At 33.1% G+C, this 22,579-nt stretch overlaps 1 long non-coding RNA gene across 2 annotated transcripts in view; it reads left to right on the top strand.

Annotated features, from left to right (window-relative positions):
- LOC118188664 (uncharacterized) overlaps positions 1–22,579 on the top strand; it is a 488,598-nt gene that overhangs the window by 314,329 nt on the left and 151,690 nt on the right. For both annotated transcript variants that reach the window (XR_015040017.1, XR_004758143.2), the window contains exon 2: positions 9,883–9,945. This is a non-coding gene — a long non-coding RNA (uncharacterized LOC118188664). The remainder of the gene's footprint in view (positions 1–9,882; positions 9,946–22,579) is intronic.

The following is a 22,579-nucleotide window of genomic DNA, read 5'->3' as shown; positions in this document are numbered from 1 at the left end:
ACATAAATTATTCGAATAACTTTCTCAAAACTTAAAATGCAGAGCAGACTTTAAAAAAAAAATTAACGAAAAAGAGATTTGAATAACATCATTGAAGGAAAGGAGGGGAAAAAATTAAGAAGGAGAAAGAGAAAGAAAAACTCTTTTAGGTAACAGCACAAGTACTTCAAATCGGCGATTAGAAGAGAGGAGTCGTCCGGACGGGCAGACTTATTTGGCAGCGGACAATAGCAGCAAAGCGGCATTCGTTGGAACAGCTCCTATCAACAACAACAAACACTGGAAAACCCATGCTGTGAAAATAGATAATGAGGCTGCAGGTCTCGGTCCATTTAAATCTTACTTCATGAACTATGAAATGCTTTCGCTACGGCTTTTTACTACGATTCTTCCCGAATTTTTTCTGTTTACGGAAGCTTTTCAGTTGAGATAATCTACTGCGAGAGTGGTTTGAAGCACTAAAATGAATTTCAAATTGAATGGGAAGTATTTAAAAGTTTGAGTGACGTTAAGTTGATGAGTTTATTTCGTTCGGTAGAAATTAGTGTATTTAATTTTTAAAGTATGTATATCAATGTTAGAAGGAACTAATGACTGTTAACTGGATAAGGCACGTTCCTTGTTCGGTACGGTAATTAGCGGAGCTGGTTGCCATATCGTTGAACTGGGGTTCGAATCCCAGAGAAAGCATGGATGCTTGCATATGTATATTTTTGCGATATAAAAGCCTAAAACATGCGTTGAGCAGAAAGTCCTCTTGAGAGTGAGTGAGTGCACCGCTATGATGACTTCTGACCACGGACATGATCCAAACGGAATTATGCACCATCGCGACGGGGAAAATTCCAAAGTAACAAAGATGAATATTACATACTAATAACAGTTTCTGTAGATTGATAACTGCAGGCACCAAGCGTTATTCTGGTTATTTGCTTTAAATTCCGAATATTTGAAACATAATATTATTCACGGTTGTTTCTGTTTGGTCAGTGTCTTGAGATTTTCTCTATTTCACCAAGGGCTACTCTGTTGAGAGGGTTAGACATCCACATTGCCCAGGCACAGTCCGATGGTTTCTTCAAGTGCCAGATTTTTGTATGTACACAATGAAAGTAATAATGGTCCGTGTCGCCTTCCTCTCCGCATTCGCAAAAAGGAGTATTCCTAAGTCTGAATCTGTTGAGGTATACTAGGAATGGTCCAGGGCACTTACGTACAAGACCTTTAGGTCCGAAGCTCCAGTGCCTTTGTTAGTCTAAATAGGATGGAATTGGGCAAAGTAATTTTGTCACCTGTTCACACCTATTTCCAAGACCTTGACAAGCTATCTACTCTCTCTTTCTCTTCCATCCCACCAGTGACCAAATGGTTAAGACTACCGAATACTGGGGGTCAATCAGGTTGGATCTTAAGTGAAGGGGCTGGCACCCCGATTAGTTTTCGTGGCTTTTCATATGTGTAAGGTGAATACCAGCCAGTTCCCCTTAGAAAGTCCTCCACGAAGCCATCCCTCCCCTTAGGAAGATAACCATTGTGTGTTCTTCTATAGTCAAACAACCTAACCTATTTCTTTGTTTAGGTCGTGATGCACTCGTGCATCTGATGCAGATAACATTCAGGTCAAGAAGATAAATAACAGGATCTTGAAGAATAATTTACATTAAAATTGGTTTTGTCTTTTACATTAAAAATTATCGAAATACGATAATGAACTTACATTAATTTGATCCTTCCCCAAATTGTGTGATGTTAAGGAATTTACAGTTTTTCTTTGTTAGCATGAACTTCGAAGTAATTTCGAGTTAAAGAGCATTTCAAACTGTTAATTACCTGTTCACTTTAAAAGTATTAAATAATTGTTTAATAATACTAAAAGAAATACCAAAACTATTTTATCAATCAATGAGCGTACTTTTCGGGAAGAATCACGTAACTCATCCATCATTTTTGATTCACAGGCCATCATTTAACAAAAGGTTAATTCTTAAAACATTTAGCTTCCTACTAATCTAAATGTTAAAAAACAAATATTTCGGACTTTTAAAAAAAATTGGGTATATTTTCTCCAGATCTATATTCCACTTTAAACAACATTTGGATGTACATGCTCTTTTATAAATTTAATGCTCTTTTGTAAACTTCATGCATGCTTTAGAATATTTAATACTCAAAACGCAACAAATAGATTTCGTATGTACGTCTGGTGAGTCCAAAGACAAAGCCGTGGCTAAGTATTTTTTCACTTGAGGCAAGAGGTAAATACTCACTACTCTGTACAATCAAATTAAATGTATCTGTATGCGTCCCTGTTCAACAAAGGTAATTACATAAAACCGTACCATTAAGTCTTCTAACATCTTTGATCATAACTTTATGCATTCAGAACGTTAATGCATGTAATAATTTTTGAAAGAAAATGATAAAAAGTATCTTTTTGATAAACAGAAAATAACAGTATTACAATTAACAGAAAAAGTATTATATTAATCTTTAAACCTTTTATGGTAATTTAATTTTTCTTGCCTTTGATGAAAGAAAATAGGTAATAATTTTTTCTCAAAATCTACTTAATTATTTATTTTATATTCTGTATAGAAAGTGTATAGTGATATTTCCCTTTCTGATAAACAGTTTCTCAAAATCTACTTACTTATCTAATTTATAGTCTATATAGAACTAGTACAGACAACTGTGTAGTAATAAACTTATATAGTTATATTAGTATAGGAACTATATAGGAATATTTCTATATAGAAACTATATAGTAATATTTTAAAAAAATTTCACGCCAAGAGAAAATTTTTACTCCAAAGGGGCAATTTGCCCTGAAGGACTATTAATTTCGTTTTGGCATTTTGCGTGGAAAACTATAAAAGGCGAATCACTTTTCAAATTGTTGCCACCAAATATTAGAGCCCTGTGTTTATTTAAATAAATTAAATAATGAAGAATCTGCATGAATGTATGCATGTTTCTTGCATTGTGATAAAACGACGGTACCTAGAGCCATCAGAATTTGAACAATGTAATCTTCCATAGAATATGGCCATGTGGAAGCCCTAATTTGGAATCTGAAAGTTTTATTATCCATTTCATATTTAACACTTCAAAAAATTTTTGATTAACAAATTAAACGATTTCAAAGCGAGCAATAGCAACACTTTACGGAAAAAAAATTTTAGCTTCACACGAGATCTGTCTCGGAAATTCTAAAGATATCCTTATTTTAAAATTATTTTGCAATTTTGCTGTTCAACTGAATTTTATCATTTGAGTACGTAGAACATGATATTTAATTAATAAAGGTAACACACAAAACGTTAAAAAAAGTAAAAATAAAAAAAGTAAAATCTGAATCCTTTGGAAGTAATTTAAAATCTGAAATTTTACAGATTTTCTTCTTTATACATTATTTAATTTCGTTTAATTTTCGCTTAATCTTATCAACAAGTCTCAAAATGTGTACACTATTTTAAAGTTGGATTTATTCTTTGTTATCAGAGTCAAAATATACTTGAATATTTGCGTCACTTAAAACACTTTGTCTCAGAATCATAAAAGATTCATCTCACATCATAATTTGTAAATGGAAGTATACGTATATTACCGATGATTGCTAAAAAAAAGGCCAGGTAAGGACTTTTGGAAACACCATGTATAAACAGTACACTATAATATGGATTATCCGAGTTCATGTCAGTAAAAGCCATATATTAGGATTTAGAAATATGCAATAGACGCAACTAGATGGTCTAAGAAGGAAATTAAATATTTGCTCTTCATTTTATACTTAGTAAAGTGGTTATAAATCAAAAAAAACAATTCAAGTTAACTAACAAGGATTTCGAGGTTTTTAATTAGCATGCTTGTTCAGTTGTTAGGTTATAAGGTATTTCTCCCGCCTTCCTAGCGTGGCTTCATGGTGTAGTGGTTTGCACACTAGAACGGTATTTTAGAGATTCGCGGTTTGATTTGCGGCGAAAGCGTTATTCATTTTTCCTGCTTCCAAAAATACCTAACGTATCTACAAAAGCAGTACGCGAAAAGTTTAAAAAAAACGCCTGTTTGAAAGTGATTTAAAATCTGTAACTCTTCAGATTTTATTTTGTTTTATGTGTACTTTGTTTTTATTAATTGTTAAATATTTGACTAAAGATTTTTTAACCTTCATTCACTCTAGTATTAATAACTCGCAACGTTAAGAATATTCCTAATGTAGTTTCCGAATTCAGATGATTGAACTAAACTGCATTCCAGAATTCTCTTTAAAAGATTTGATTTTGCTTTAGCAACCAAAATTATTGAAATAGCGTGATTTTTAGAATTAGATATTTCTGATGGAGTACAATTTATATGATTTGGACGTTTAATTGCTAAGCTGCTCGTTTTTAAAATCCTGAAATACAATGGCATTCATTTTTCTCAAGGTTGACACTGAAGGTCAGAGGTTATATGGTTTCATTTTTAATATCTTCTTTTCTAGTTATGAGATTAAAATATTTCTCATTTCTTTCATTTCTATTATGAAAAAAATATTTTTCTAACAAATATAGTTTTTTATCTACTGATACTTACCAGTCTACGTTATTCACCTTTCTTTTCACTTCTCTTTATATTTTGTTGATATATCCATCTTTAAAACTAAATTTTGTCATTTATCAGTAATATTTTCTCATTTCTCGTAAAGAATGAGATATTCCGCCTATCATGCTTGTTTGTGTAATTCAGTATGCAAAGCGTACAAGGGCTATTTGTCTAAGGAGAAGGATAATTTCTACTGGAAACTGTCACATAGTTACTTTATACAGATGAGAAAGCCACGAAAATACGCAGATTAATCTCTATATTTATATTAAATGTGCACTTTTTGTATCTTTAGAATTTTCGATTTAAATTTTTTATTTACCTATTTTTGACAGGATTAAGTTCTACGAAGACATATGTAAAACTTTAAACTGAGTTGCTTAAGGAGATTATTAGTTTTAGTACATTATAATGGCTTGTTATTTTATGTCTTAGATAAATTTTAACTTTGTATAAATATATAGCAGTGGGCTAAAAACTATATAAAGTGCATGCTTGAATTTTTCTGTCTCACTTTAAATATTTAATTCCCCACAGTTAATTAAGTTTCTGATTTACTTTGGTGAATTGATTAAGGAAAAGCCCACGAATACAAAAATGCTCAAAAATGTGGGGCTATCTTTATTGTTTCAGATGAGATATTTCAAGGTGGTGTTTCTAGATAGATCTCAAAGTTGAAAGTTATCAATCATAATTTATTTTTTAAATGTATTTTTTCTAAAATTTCGCAGCTAATTTGACGCCTTCTTTTAGCCGCTAGCCTGAAATGCCCACCCTTGCCCTGGCTCTGTCCAGGGTGCATTTGCTAGTTACATATTCAAATTTTTTCTCAATAGAGTCATAGTTTTTATTGTAATTTATTTAGTCTCCTTTTTATGCAAGATTCGCTCCAGAACTTACAATTTTATTTTTTCCTTCGACAGACTTTTTTATTTCGCGAAAAAGTTCTTTTCCTTCACGTAAATGAGCCAGCCCTAGTGTTAGGCTATATATACTATGACTGTACAACTTAATTTTCAATTTTGAAATTAAATTGATTTTTTTTAGCCCTTTTAAGCCTTTTTACATATTTTGTTTTGCAATTGTATCTAATTGTTTGTACTACATGAGTGCGAAGGCATGTAGAGAAAAGAACTACATGCCTTCGCACTCATGTAGTACTCATATAGTGCATTTTAGGAGACTTTTAAAATAAATTGCTCTTGAAAAGAAAGTTGGATTAATTTAAAGTTGGGTTAAAGTCTCAGGGAATTCAGTGTAATGAAACATGTTTTCCGTCACTCATTCATCAACTTCGTTTAAGGCTTCAAAACACTTTCCCTTAACAAGTTTTGTTTTAAGTATTAAACAAAGGAGACTAAAAATTTTTATTTTTCATTGTTTTGGTTTTAATATGTACAAATTTTTAGTTTTTTTATTTTCTCTTTTTTGAAGTGTACATTTTTTTCCTTTAATTTGCGTTTTACCAATATTTTATATTTTAACACGGAGAAAATAGGATTAACCTTCTAATCTTTAATACGCCATTTTCTTTTTCGTTCCGATTTTCGAGAATTTGATATGCTAGTTACATATACATATATGCTGAGGTATATTTGTTAGTTATTTTCGAAATTCCGTAGGTTAATAAAAAACTCATATTCAAGATTTCTTATATAATCAAAAGTTAATAAAAAAAACTTAAGAAGCATGTAGAGAGTTCAGAATGCAAAACATTTAAAACACAAATCCATGATTTTTTTGGAACAATTTCAAGTCAGAGCATCAAATGTAAGAAATTTAATTGCAGAGATATAACTGCATAGTGCAAAGAGATATTGATTTGGTTACAACATGAGTTGACCGTAATGACCTTTGTGACCTTGAATAACATCCAAATGCACTTACAGATAGAATGAAAGTATTGTCTACACAAGTGAAAACTCCATACTGCAACCGATTCTTTGCGTAGCCAGGTACTGGTCATTTACAGTAGTTCTGACATTCAAAGGCTTCTATCTACAGTAGAGTCTCTCAAACTCGACATAATGTTAAACGAGAGACTGTCGAGTTGAGTGATACGGAATAAGGGGTGGGTTTTTCAGAATTCTTAATATTTAACTGTAAATTACTCTAGACATTTGTAGCACAATACTTTGCACAGAAAAATACAGCATACAATTAAATTAATGTTGGTTTTTTTATGTAAAGTTCTAGCACAAAAAGAGTTATAAAAAGAATAAATACCCTAAGATAATTGAGTAAAAAGCTTACATACAAAAATGAAGAAACATTATTGGTATTTCTTGATAGAAAAATATCGTGTGATGGTAGATTGTCTCTCATACACATTCCATCGTCATGCAGCTTCATCCAGTAGGCGATGGAGGAACAAAATGCCCATACCAGATGCACCTTGTTCTTCCATGTAACTGAGCGTTCCTTCAACGGTCTTCAGTCCTTCACTATGGGTCATCATTTTTAGTTTTCCCTTGTCTTCAATCTCTTCGTTCTTATTCATCTTCATTTTTATCCACATTGTCTTTCATCAGTGCAACTTTTTCTGCATGTCCCAAAATTTCACAATTTTCATCTTATCGTATCCATTCTTCAACATTGCCATCTGTAACTTCTTCGCAGCACGGAATTTTCTTAAGTAAGTCAACTATTTCACGATTTTCTGTCTCTCCTATGCTTTCGTGAAATTCATTTCTTGAATAGACCAGCAACGTTTTCGAGGAAAGAATGAGACTTGTCTCCTCAATTTCATTCCAAGAATGAGCTATCCATCTAACAACATCCAACATATCTATTTTCTTCAGTTTCTCCACCATATCACATGCTTCCTCCATGGCTAGGACAAGATATGAAAGAAGCTTAGGTCTACATTTATTCTTTAATGCCTCCAAAACGCCCTAGTCCATTTGCTGACAAATTGAAGTCCCGTTAGGAGCGAGAAACATGGCTCTTATATCTTCGTCTCATAACTGTTCTGCATCAGGATGGGATGAGGCATTGTTTACAATGAGAATCCCCTTCCTTGGTAGAATTTTTTATTTTAAAAACTTTTCCACCGATGTAACGAACTGCTGATGAAACCAATCGTTAAATATCGCTCCATTCATCCGTGCCTTTGACTGATTCCAGCACCAAAAAGGAAGAACATAGTTGGTTTCGGTCCCATTATTGCACTTTTTACATTTTTAAACGCACGAGGGTTTTTTTATTTGTCTATAAGCGATAGTTTGAGCTTATGGCTGCCTATTGCATTGCTCCATGCCAAGATTGTGACTCTGCTCTTGCTTTTATTGTAGCCAGGTGCCGATTTTTCTTCCCTGAATGTCAGCGTTTTCGAAGGCAGAATTCGAAAATTCAGACTGTTCTCCTCACAATTATAAATTTGATCTCCAGATATACCCTCCTTTTTCAAGCTAGCAGGTAGCTAGCTTGAAAAAGGAGGGGAACCCCCACAAACTTTCAATGCCTGATGCCGTACCACATTTTCCATCTATCGAGGCAGCCAGCACTAGCAGTAAATCCAGGTTCTCCTTGAAATTTATCATAAAGTTTTATCATAAAATCTTTCTCTTGCAAAATTGGTCCTGAAATAGGTGTTTCCTGCTCCCTTTGCTGCCTGAACCACGAATAAAGCACCTCGCTCACTTTTTCGTATTCACCACCTTTCATACTTTTTCTTTCCTTTAAATTATCCGTACATGCTCTTTACACACACCAAGACTCGATTTCGGACCTCTTCTTTTCCACCCTATCAAAATAGTCCGTCAACACCTAAATCCATGGTAATTTTGTTTGCACTTTCCGCTTTTCCGGTCTCTTTAAGGCATCTAGTTTCATTTCCATTGACACGTTAGTTTGTTTTGTTTTCTTTTTCGACGATATTTTCACTTCACAGAGTATCAAAAGTTCCCCAAAATATGTTAAAATTTATACGCCTGGAAGTGAACTGAGGAATGATACCCGAAATGAAGTGGTGTGAGTTTATTTTGTAAGATGCAGTCACAAAACTTCAGACAAGTCTCCTAACGTTTGGCAACAATAGAAAGGAATGTGAGCCAGCGGCCAGCTGCTACCTGACTTTCTTCGTACCAAAGGAAGTAAATAGCGTTGGAAAGTTTTAAAACATATCTTGAAATTTGGTATACAGTTCCAAGAATTAGTGAAATAATGCGAAAACAGCAAAAATTACAGGAAACGAACACTCAAGTCTTCGCACTGTATGTAATATTTGCTCTATTTGGCCTAGACATATCTTAAAAAAGTTCCTAAAATGTTTTCGAGTTATACGGAATGTCGATATATCAGGAGCCGAGTTTGCGGGACACTACCACATTCGCATTTAACCACAGAAATTAACTCCACCAATTTTCGAGTGGTTAAAATCTTTGAATACAAGTAGATCGACCCGGTTCGAATCCAGGCGAATGCACTGACAGAATTATAGGTTTTCGTGGCTTCTTTTCAATGTAAATACCAGGCAGATTCTTTAGAATTCCTCCACGAAGATATTTGTATCCTTAAGCAGATAGTCCTCATGTTCTTTGCCATGTTCAAATAACATTTAAGTTGATAGATCAATGTTTCTTCTGACTCGGCTATTAGCTCCAAAATTTTGTTAATAAATTTGAGTTGAAATTATATACTTAGAGATAACAAACCGAAATTATACTTTATTTCTAATAATAAACGGGGGAAGTAAAAGAATTAGTACTTAAATGTATTCATAGATAATAAAATGCAGATGAAAGTATGTATTTAACTTCATAATAATTTTGAACCCTTTTAAATACTTGAATATACACGCGGAACAAAAATACTGATATTTCGAAAAACTATCTATTGTTTTATAAATAGCTGAGCAATAAAAAATAAATGATAGTATTCATTCAGCTTTTACACAGATAGAAAATGTGTAAGTAATACAATTTGATTTAATATTACTACAAATAGGTTCTATATCTCATATATATAAAGTACTCTGCTTTTGTTCCTTATCCTTATTATTTATTATTTTACCCTGATTCTGAATATTTTGATAAAAATGGACATTTGGAAAGATACGGCTTAGAATGAATATGAATTACTGAAAATTCTACAATATTTCCCAAAATAAGCAAAAAAAGTAAAGGAGCTTGTTTAAAACATATTTAGACTATTGACAATTATAGATTGATGTTTTTTAGTTTTATATATGCATTTCATTACTAACGTATTTATAAGAAAAGGAAATGCTTTCCAAATTTTTTAGTTGTATTTTCCACTTAAAATATTTCTTTTTAATTTTTGGTGATTTATTTTTAGAAAGAAGATTTTGCAACTTCCGAAAACGCATGTTGAGATAAAAGAAGCACATTATGATTACAGGTAAATGGAATATAATATTTGATACTGAATTAAATTTTTATTTCCATTTAACAAAAAAGAATCATGGCTGGAAATTAAATTAATTTATATTCTTAAGTAAAGTTTGAAAGCATTTGAAAAATATTATACAGTTTCTTATAATAACAATATTCTACCAAAATGTATTTCTGATTTTAATGCACCTACTTGTAGTGGAATGTAAGTCATAAAAGGTGATTTCTCCGTTTGAATAAGAGCTGGGGTATATTTGTTAGTCATTTTCGAAATTATAGTCACAGCTATTTTATATCCTTAATTATTTTGGGACAAGGGAAGATTATATCTCAAGCATGTGTAGGCTTGTAGTATTTATTAAATTGGTTAGGTCATTTATTTTATGCAAAGCACGTGAAAACCTCAGCTTTATTTACCAGTTTCGACCGATATTTATTGCAAGATTTAATCAAAAAAAAAAAAAAAAAAACTCATGCCCTTCTTCCTTTAACACAGCCTCTTGAGAAAACGTCCGCCTCCACAGATTTTAAGTGAATCTCTGCTACAAAGGCACTCTAGTTAGGAAGGTGCATGCCTTACTCGTAAATCAGATTCAAACATATGCCGTGGGAATTACTTGCAAGCAAATAAAAAATAAAAAAAAGCAAGAGTAATTTTTTCTCCAAAAACAATTTATTTTAATTATAAAAGAAAAACTTTTAAAGAAATTAATTAACTCCAAAATGAATCATTTAAACCGTGAAGCAATATTAAGCACATTTTAAGTGAAATTATTTAGAATAATTATCTTACTTCAGAAATTTTAAATTAGCTTCTGTTGCACATCAATAATTATCCGATAAAAGCCAAATTTTCTGAACTGAATTAAACCTCCCATTCGGTCCGAATATTTTTAATATCTGATGTGGAATTGATTTATTTTCCCTCAAATTTTGAAAATATCATAGATTTCCGTTTCTTTGTAAAGAATTAACAAATTTTGAAAACATAAAGAACATTCGAAAGCTATAATTACACGAAAATGCACAGCATAATGGCAACAGCAGTTCGTGTCATGTTCTAAGATCTTATTTTGCAAAATTTAATAGAAAATTTAATAATTAAATATTTATCTAGAGCTGGAATAGAATATTAAAAAATTAATCATTTTCCTTTCCAGGGCATAATTTATTTAAAAATCAATTTATTTTAAGGAAAAAATGTTCTCCTCCTCTTGAGATTTTGATAAACGTTTGGTTATGTATAAAAATTCGAATTAAGCTTAATTCTGCAAGGCAAAGCGTAGTTCTCCTCTTTATTAAGAAAACTTGGAGATAAAATTATGGCGAAATATATTCATTATTTCAACGATTTCAAAGAAAATATTCTGAGAAAAATTGCTCTAAGCTGCTTGCTAAAAACAAGCGGCGTATACCGTCATTATTATAATGTAGTTGTCCCCCCCCCTTTAACGTCGTTTGTGTATATGCTGTCGGTCTTGAAAAAGGCTTCTTTTATAACTGCATTGATGATTAAAACGTATTGAACCTAAAGTAATAAACAACAAAATACCGAACTGGTAGAAAATGCAAAGAGAAGAAAATCAAAATAAGTAATACCTGACGCTGCTTTTTGCAATTATAAAACGTAATTTCGAAAAATCTTTCGGAGGAAAAACTCATTTCATTATTTTGAACTGAAAAAAGGAAGTTTTTTTTTAAGCTCTCGCTGCAACGGAATATATATTTTCTAGCCAGCTTTGTCCGCATAATTACTAGAAAAAAATTTTTTTGTGTGTGTTGCAGCGCTCAACGTATTTTAGATATGTAGAAAAAAATTAAAAGGCCCAAATACGTATGGATATATGTATACCAAAGAGCAGCACAAATTTATTTCTTTACTCGTTGCATATTTTAATGAACCCACCGTGCCTTGGGATTGGCTGATTATTCGAATGCCGAGGAAAAATAAAAATAAATCAAACGAAAAAAAATAGTGGCGCGTTTTTAACGTCGAATCTTTTTAGCTGGGGCTGCAAAACATTACAGCAGTTCTGCAGCAAAACCCTGGAAATAGAAATGTAGAAAATGGAGTCAGATGGAAAAAAAAAGTGGCGGTATTACTCGCGAGTTGAATTACTGATAGTTTTAACTTACTTTTTGGAAGTCTTTTTATTTTTTTTAACTTAATTCAAACTAGGAGAAAAGTTTTATCATTAAATTTGGTACCATTCTACATGTTAGATGGAAATGATATGTTTCTGAATGCAGATCATGTGAAGAGCAATCCATTTGATTTCGGAAGACATTAATTGCTTTAGTGCATTTTAGGAAGATAAATTGCCAAATGGCATAAAATTACAACTGCATCAGCTCCCGTTTTTGATAAATTATCTGGAAAGCTTTTGAATTTGTTATTTTATTTTGTGATATATGTAAATTACAGTAATGTAAATAATAATTGTTCTGCGAATAAGATTTTTTCAGTACCAGTTCTTTCTTATTTCGCCATAATTTGTCCAAGTGCACCATCCAATACTTCATAAAGACTAATTTTTAGATTATGAGTTTATTAATCAATGCAAGAAAGAGCTAGGAGTTTTAGCTTTTAGAATAGTGCGGGCAACATTTTCTCCATGTAACTGCGTTCTCCTACGTATGTTTTTGTGTCGCGTGATTTTATAATTTCCTTTCAGCAATTGTTGTTGTTGTTGCTAATGCTCACTTTTCTGACCTATAGTCAGCCCAAGCCCACGAAATTCCTTGTGGCAAGGAGCGCAAGTTTACGCCTGTCGTCGGCAACAGCCTTACAAGTGACACTGAAATTTAGTTCAGTTCAGCCCCCAATTTTGAGGGAAAGAACCACCAGGGGGTGGGTTCGAGGGTTTCCCATCCCTCTTCCCCTACCAGCAACCTCTCGAGAGGACTTTCGGCTCTCCGCATATTTAGAGTGCCCCTATGCCGCACGATTACTATATATTTATAAACATTTATGCCTTCTCCGGAATTCGAACCCGGGTCTTTTGGCACGGCTGTCAGCGACTCTAACTACTACACCGGTTAGGTGGCCTATTCAGCAATAGTCTGTTAATTTAGAATACGCATTTCAAGGTTATTTCTCTTTCCTAACTCGCGTCATAAGTATGATGATGACTGCTGAGGAGAATAGTAGAATACTCTAACTTGCTAAAATCCTCTAATATTCTATATGTGATATTGATGAAACACGTTACTATAATAACAAGAGAAGGTTTACTACAACCTTGAAGCGCCTGTTGTAAAGTAAAAGTCTATGCAGGGTTTCTTAAACTTTTTGGTGTGAGGACTCCCAATATTTACAAACATTTTGTGGGACGCCATAAGCATTGCGCAAATCCGACACACGCGTGAGAGAAACTATCAGTTTCTTCACTTGTAATGTAATATACTATTTAGTTTTAGATCATTGACTTTAAATTAAAACGAACGTTTTTCTATTGTAAAAAAAAAACGAAACGTTTTCGCTTTTTCTTTGATTGTATTGTCTTACCTTAATCTCTTTTAAGATACATTATGTAAAAATATTTGGTAATTATAAAATTATTAGAATAAGTTAATGAAATATGAAAATTTCTAAATTTTTGGCGACCCCCTACTGCAAGTCCCGAGACCTCCATAGCTTAAGAAACTCTGGTCTGCAGCAACTGAAAGATACATTTTTCAAATCTCGATGAGCACAGAGTCGATTTCTTTTGTCTCATGAAACTAAACAAATCTAAGAGTTTCTACAGAATTTTAATTAACCCTCTTTCTGTGTAGTAGCACTGCCTGCACAGCTATACAATAGGATTTTCTGCATAGCAAGTACACAAGCAAAACAGTAGAAAGCAGAACAGATTTTTTGTGCAGAACTATACTGACTATACTACACTATATCAAAACTGAGAGTTTGTGATTTTCTACAATTGATAAAATCTTTGACAGATTTGAAATTCTTCATAGCTTCTAATTATGAGATTGTCGGTGGAAAGAGATTTTCTCTCTTGAATTGCTATATATTTTAGTTCCAGTATAGTTCCTTGTAATGGCAATACATTGAGTGAAAGTAATAATCTCTCAACAGCAACTATCTCTACGCATTAAAGTATCTGTGCCGCAGCTATCTTTGACTAACGTATTTGCAATGCTCCTAAAGATTAAGCAATTAAGATGTGATATATAATTATAGTTAAAAATAGTTTGTGATATGATTTGCGTACTTGCGTTATTCTATTAGGAATCAGATACGTAAGCATTTTCATGTTACTCTTCTGCATTATCCTGCTGTAAGTTTTACATATATCATAACCATTTGGGACAGTATGCTGTTTAGGGAAGTATGGTCTGATGTTCTAGGTTCAAATCTTGACAAAGCACGAGTATTTGTGACGATAGAGCTCCTGTAGTACTGAGATATTCAAAATCAAGAAGAGTCTATCAATGTTCAGGGGAAGTCGTTTACCTGATTCGTTGAGGTGGCGAGCGATCGAATGGATAAAAATGGGGATGTCACAAACTGATACTGCTATACGTCTCAGTGTCTCTCGTAGTGTGGTCCACCGACTACGGAATCAGTTTGAATCCGAGGATTCTGTGTCTAAAAGACACATTTCAGGCAGACATAGGGTTACAGCACCTGCGTCAGACCATTATTTAGCTCTTTCGGCCCGAAGGAGGAGTAACATTACTGTGTCGCAGCTCATGGAAAATCATTTAGTGGCAACAGGAATAATAATCTCAGCTACTACAGTGCTCAGAAACCTGCAAAATACAGGTCTATATGCAAGACGACCAACTGTTTGTGTCCTCTTGGCCCGAGGACACAGAGGTGCCTATTTATATTGAGCAAGAAAACACATCTCCTGAAACAGTCAACAGTGGGCGTCTGTTCTCTTCACAGATGAGTCCAGCTTCCCAATGGAGAGTGATTCAGGTCGTCAGCTGATCTGGAGGGAATAACGTACCTGATACAACGAGTCCCACACTATGGAAAGACACAGTAACAGAGGTGGCGGAATAATAGTCTGGGTTGGGATCTCTTTCGGTGGTCACACTGATCTGCATATGTTCCATGGAGAAACTCTAAGCGGTGAGAAATATGGTGATGATATCCTTCATCAATATGTCCGACATATGCCGCTGCTATTGGTCCTGGATTTCTTCTGAGAGACGACAATGCGCAGCCTCACCGAGTTCGAGTTGCTGAAGAATATCTTGAGGGTCAAGGTATAGAGCGGGTGGAATGGCCAGCTCAATTCTCAGACCTGCAATCGGATAGAGCGTTTTTGAGTTGAGACTACCTTGGGAGACAGATTGCTATTTTAAGTCATCATCCAAGGTCGTTGGATGAGCTTGAACAAGGATTACTCTGTCAGGTCGTTGCTTTCCATTTCACTGACCGACAACTTAATTGACAGCATGGAACGTCACTGCTGCCAATGTATGGCAGCTAGTGCTGTCACGTTTCTTATTAGAACCCCTTTTATAATGCTACCAGCTCATTTTTTCTCAAAAATCTGTGATATACTGTTCCTCCAAGACTGGATTTCTTATGCCAAGAGCGCAATTTTTTGTTGTAAATCACGTTTGTGTTGAACTTTAAATTCATTCTCTGTGGCATTCATTAAAGAATTGTTTAGTGAACACGTGCTGTAAATTTCTTGTTACTATGTTGCTTCATTCTCAATATGAAAGTTGCTTTTCGTATAATGAATTCTCAAATTAATGAATCTGTAGGATTCGAAACGCTACAGAAAAAGAAATGACGTAGCTTATTGATTGTATAAAAGCCCATTTAGTAAAGGAACAAGAGCCTCAGAAGTAAATTTGCCAGCTTAAAGGCATAACATTATAGGTAGCAAAAGAAGATCCTCAGCCAAAGACACATTTACAAAATGTAGTTATTAAGCATACGACGGTAAAATCAATCAAAATGGAAAAGTAAAACTTTGATTAACATTGAAGTTAGCAAATCCATGGAAGAAAACAAGCATTATGAATAAAGATGAAAATAATCCTTAATTTTTTAAACAATACTATCATGTCATATTTGTGTTATTAAAAATGACGTTTAAAGCAAAAAAATAGACAAACAATGAATATTATCCGCATGATCATTTCAGATGCTAGCAATGGATATTTTCGGAATAGGGCAATATGCGAAACAAGCAGGAGAAGATATACATACAGAAAGAGCACACCCGAGAGCATCCCAAAAATTTGCAGCTGGATTAAAGTCAGGTAAATATGGCATTCGCTCCGTATGAGAAATGCCATCACTCTCCAGGTACGCTTTAATAACGCTGTCTCAAGAAAGATAGGTAAATAAAAGATAGATCCATAAGAAGGAAATCAAGACCAATTGCTGCAGAGTAGAATCTTAAAATGAGATGTAGGATTTCATTCCGATACCTTGAAACCATCATAGAACCGTCTTTAAAGATAAGCATTTGGGTGAGATATACCATTGAAATTCAATCCACACCCTGATGTGGCCACCTTTGAAAGCGGCGATATCCTGAGCCTGAGTCCATGTATCTTATTCTCTCCGGACCCTTATGAGCTTATCATCCGATTACAGGATTAATCTGGTCTCGTTCATGAACGGGATGTTGCTCCAGTATGAAACAGTCCAGCTGAGATGCTAAAGACACTTTAAACTTGCCGTTCTGGATTGGGCAATTAGTGAAACACAAACACTTAGTACTCGAGCACACAGTCTCTTCATGTGAAGTCTTCAGCATACAATACTGGGAGATATTGTCTACGCAAGTGACTCTGCAACTATAAATGCAAATGTTGTGCAGGTCGCTCGTCGATTCCGCTTGCCTATTATAGAAATGTATTGATCTTCAGAAGACGTGGCAACCTTAGTCGACCGGGAACTGATCTCTGAATAACTGTTTGACTTGTTAGAATTAGTTTCCACATTCGAGAAATCAACGAATGATCAACGCCAAAGATAAAAACGACGTCTTTGACTGTCCTGGCCTCAATGCGTCTGGCAGCATGTCAGATATCACTAACTAACATTCATCTTCATTCAGAAATAGAAACACGAATATTATCAGAAAGTATCCTGTTAAAATTATTAACACTTCGTATCAGCATTTAAATAAATTTTCTCAAACTCTTGAGAATGAGGCTTCTTCAACCGACTATCTAATTAGTATAAGATCGCACAGTCAGTCTTCATTGACTGTAACATTCGATATTACATACTAATTGCATTTCATATTTGTATTTGATATCCATTGTTGATCTGCCTATTTGCATTTAATATATGCATCTGCATCGATTTTTAAGCTACTCAAATTCAAGAACTTTTCAGAAAATTGTTAATTTGCATTGCTTGCTTAACTTGGGGCTAAAATATTGAATATTGAAAGTTCTAACGTGTCCATATTCAAATCAATGAGCTAGCTGTACTCACAGTTTCACACCCCACACTGTTCTCACAGTTTTCTCCAAGTAAAAAGTAAATAAGAGCAGTATCCCCTAGAAGGACCTCCACGACTGCATTCTTCTCTAAAGGATAACCACATTCCCAATCAATTAACCGATACTCCTGTCAATAGTCTATGACAAAAGTATCTTCTGAATCATCGTGATTAATTATAAGCCATCCGTAACTTGGTATAATAAATAGTTAAAATTACATAAACAGTTAAAAGGGAAAATAATATAAATCTCTGAGGCCATGTATTAGGACATCTATAAGATCTGTTTACTTTTATCTTTCTTAAAGGAGACATAGTAAAGAAACATTATAATTCTTCTAGAGAAATTCAATGGTTAAGATACATTTATGCTTTAAGTAGTTGTAAGATATTTTTTTTTCAAAAACTAATTACCTCATTTTATATCTACAATTTTATTTTCCTTGCAGACATAAAAAATAAGCGTTTTTGAATGCCATAGGTTTGTAACAACTCATCTGCTATTAGCATCTCAACTTAGGAGGAATGCCTTTATGAGACAGCTATCCTCATGTTTACGTTTTATTGGAGAAGACGTATTGCACACTTTCTTGTGAAATTAGCGAAATGCCAGAAGGCCTATGCTATCATCAGGCAGGTGTTTTAACTACTCATCCGTTATTTGACTTCCACTATAAATTGTGTTAACTTTGCTCAAAGCATACATAATGTACAATAAAATCCTCTTTTTACATTTCAAAAAGACAATGATTTTGTAATACCTGAAGATAGCTCTTACATTTCTCTTACGCAGGAAATTCGTATTGGTTTTACTCAAATTATCGTATTTTAGCAAACCATTGTATTTGAGTAATACTTATACTTTCCATAGTAAATAAATAAATGAAGTTTTCGTGCCATGTATTATACTTGTCATAATTAGCTGTTTCCGTGGTCGTATCTTTCTTCTGCTCTTTGTACGAGAAATATAAACTACAGGCTTTGTTCGAAGGTAATAAAACACACACGGAAGGGTGGAATCTGAAAGTTTTCAGAATTTATATTATGCCCACAACGGCCGGTTTTTTTTTTTTTTTTTTTTTTTTTTTTTGTTATTTTTTCATTTACAGACACATATATGCTTCTAGAGCACTTGGGCTGACGCCACTTTGGGTTGAAAATATTTAAAAACAGCATATCTTTAGAATTTCCGGTAGACAGTCTCGAGAGCTGGAGATAAAAATGTTTTAATCCCCACAGTGTGTTGCCATTGCTCGCTTTGAAATCGTTGACTTAAAATCGCTAAAGTTTTAAAATACTTGAAATAGACTATAAACAAAATTCCGAATTCGTGCTTCCAGGTGCTCATATTCGGGTGGAGGGCTAAGTTATTCAAACTTTGATAGCTCTAAGTACCGTTGTTTTCCACATTGCGAGAAACATAAACACGTTCATGCAAATTCTCTATTATTTAATTTCTTTAAATATAAAACAGGGTTATAATATTTGATGGCAACAATTTGAAAAGTGATTCAGACTTTTATAGCGATTCATCGCAAAATCGCATTTTGAGACTAATAGCCCTTCTTGGCTATTTGGTCTTCAAAAACATGAAAGATTTCAGATTTTACATTGCTTCCAAACGAGCGGTTCTCCCCCCCCCATTTACAGACACATTTTGAGAGGATTTGGACTAACGCCACATTGGACTAAAAATATTTAAAAATACCATATCTGTAGAATTTCCGATAGTCTTGCGAACTGGAGATAAAAGTGTTTTAATCCCGACAGTGTTGCCATTGCTCGCTTTCAAATTGTTGCGTTTTTTAATCAAAAATTCGTTAAAGTTTCATAAAATATGAAATAGAAAATTTAAGAAAATTTCGAAATTACAAATTCGGGCTCTCAGGTGCCCATGTTCGGGAGGAGGACTACGTTGTTCAAAATTATAGGACTCTAGGTGTAATATTTAATACATAGCAATTAGTAAATGACAACATTTAACATTTAGTGTTCAGTAATTTGCGAATTGGAATACTTTTGGATATATGTAAAAATAGAATTATACTGGTATTGTTGTTTTCTGTAAGATGTATTGTTCTATGATTGTAAATACAAAGTTTAAAATGTTAAAATCGCACCCTCTTTATTTTGTACTAGGTACCGACGTTTTTCGCAGAGCGAGAAACATATATACGTTTATGTACCTTCTTCATTATTAAGTTTCTTTAAGTATAATACAGGGTGAAAATATTTGGTGGCAAAAATTTGATAAGTGATGCAGCCTCTTATAGTGATTCGATATAAAATGCCATTTCGAGACTAATCTGGGCTAACGTCCATTTGGGATAAAAATCATGGGTACCTCCTTGTTGCATTCTTATCAAAATCTGAGTTCCTTTTTATTTTGTGTCATCTAGATTTAATTTTTATAACTCGTGTCATCTAGATTTAAAACAAAATGCTGATACCGGAATTTGAATGCATTGTAAATTTTAAAATTATAACTATTTTTGTAAATTGTTCTTATTTATTTTTATTTTACCCCTGAAGGGACATTAAACTCTTAGATATATAAATGCTCCATTCTAAATTAATTTCTGGATATTTCCTGCAAAATTCTATTCACAATTAACTAATGAGTAATGTTAGATCATTTGCAGTTATTCTACGTTTTACTCGTTTTACATAGAATTAGATAAGTTTTACATATGCTAAGTTTTACTTGGAACTTAGGTAAGGTATATAATACTCTGATTCTTCCAGCTTCAGGTGACATGTCAGTAAATGGAGAGACCGACTGAGATTATGAAACAGCAATTATAATAGTTTAATCTGTACGTGTTTCATGTACCTACCTCGTCGCCCAAACATTATATGCCTTGCGACGGGTTAGCAATGCTTAATTCTATAAGAACAAGCCAATCTGAGTAATTCTCTAATTCTCATTTGGTTAACCACCCTTATTCCTATATATTATCATCCTCAAAAGCTAAACTAAACTGTGACTAAACTACAGGAACACAAGCTAGGATAAAAACTTTTATAAAATGTTTGTTATAAGCTACATTTTGGAGTATAACTGAAAATTAAGAAACTCAGCAAGCCCTCCTTATGGAGCTGCTTACTACTATTTATACTTAAACACAAATATATCAAATACTTAAACAGATAGAATACATCAGCTAACTCTCAACTATAAGGATGCAGTGGGTCGCGCTCGAGTGGACCATCCGGAAAAGCTAGTGCGCCTTATCACTTTCTGTATTTAAATTGTGCCTTTTGCATTGAGAACAAGCCTTTGAGTGTTTTTAACGCTCCCTACTAGGGCGTACTTTAACGTGTTACTATAAAACGTCTTGCTGCTGCAGTTATATATTAACTCCTCTGTCGTGGGGAAAATTTTACCTGAAAATATTTGGGGAACTAAAACTATTTGCCATCAATTTATTACGCCAGTTTATTATTTTTCCTCTTGGCAAAGTCTAGTATATACTTTTGACTCGAACAAAAGTAACGTCATGATAATATCAAACAAGAATAATCATTTAGGAATATAATAATTACTTATAACGTCAGCCATTTGAGCTTAACTTGATCTCGAGTAAAGAATTAGTCTCAATTTAAGCTAAAGATCTAGAATTTTCAAAAGCAGGCTATTTAGCCTTTTTTTGGAATAGATAGAATATTATTAATAATTAAAGAAACTGAGTTTAGAGAGCTATATTTATCAGCAATAATTTACAAAAAGAAAATTAATTTATGGATTTTCCTTTAAATTAAGAAGGAAACTTAGAATTTCTCTATCAAGTTCCTCTTTTTATAAGAGAATGTTCCATTCATAATATTGTTTTATATAAAAATTCAGTTCAATTATCATTATCAGTCCTGTCTTCAGTTAATTTAGCTTGAACTGTCCAGTTCAGAATTTTAATTTACACACACACACACACACACACACACACAAAAAAAAAAAAAAAAAAAAAAGCATGTTCATATATGGTCATCAAGAATTAAAGAATGGCATCCGCTTTAAAAAGAGACTCAATTTTGTAAATTTTTATAATCCCGACAGATTAACTAGAGCGCTGGAGATAAGCATGTTTTGTTCCGTACAGTGTTGTCACTGCTCGTTTTTAAATCGTTGAGCTTGTTAGTCAAAAATTCATTTAACGTTTTAGAAAATATGAAATAAACAATTAAAAAGTAAGAAACGAATATTCTTAACAACTACATCTGTTGCATTCAAATAACTTAGCTTGTTAATATATAACAGACATATTCAATTTGAAAGATAAATATTTTACAATTTGCTAAAGAACACATTTATAGTGATTCGACCCAAAATCCCATTTCGAGACTAATAGCCCCATTAAGGCTAATAGTTTTCATATAATAAGAACTTTATTTTAGATCGCTTAAAATGTAGCGCGTAAATAAATACGCATTTTAATGGGGTAGTTATAATTTCGTTAACAGTAATTACATTTGGAAATTAAAAGCGTCCAATGGATCACTTAGCTAGAAATAATATGTACCTAACCCTGTTATTCTTGCAATCCAAGAATTGCGATCAGTGTCAAAATTTTAAAATTCGGTCTTTGAGCTGTAAAGCTAGTCATAAGCTAACTAGTTAACTAGTAACTCATAAACTAGTTAAACTGACTAGTAACTCATAAACTAGTTCAACTGACTAGTAAAACTAGTCATTCTACCTTTTCATTTCCTAAATATCGTATCACAACCACAGACCAACATTTTAGATTATGCTGATGCGGGAAACAAAACTTTTCATAACATTCCTAAAAATTAAATAAGAAACCTTGTACAACAGTAAATTGTTATTGAGTGATAATTAAGCAAGTAATTATCTTCTTTGATGAATAAATAAAATTTCTGCAAGGTTTTATTCCAAACTTATCTAAACTACTTTATGAGTTTATCTTTCTCTGCTACTTTGTATTGTTGTATATGACTTAAGAATACATTATAATGATGTAAAATAATAATGTAATGCTACATATTTTATTTAAGCTGAAATTAATGAAAAATTCATTCTCAAACTGAATTCCATTTCATTCTAAAATTTAACTGAAGTTAAAATACTTGTTTAATTTCTAAGTTTTGAAATACAGACTGCATCTAGCAATTTTGTTTATGTGCATCACATTGTCTTCAAGTGTTTTCACGGCGAAAAATTTGTTTTGTATTTCAACATTTTAAAAC

Source organism: Stegodyphus dumicola, chromosome 3 (assembly GCF_044657685.1).
Source record: "Stegodyphus dumicola isolate Sdum_Otavi_A_Nest chromosome 3, ASM4465768v1".
In the NCBI taxonomy this organism is placed as follows: Eukaryota; Metazoa; Arthropoda; class Arachnida; order Araneae; family Eresidae; genus Stegodyphus; species Stegodyphus dumicola.
The sequence above is the reverse complement of the archived record's forward strand: the minus strand, read 5'-3'. Positions and strand labels throughout refer to the sequence as shown.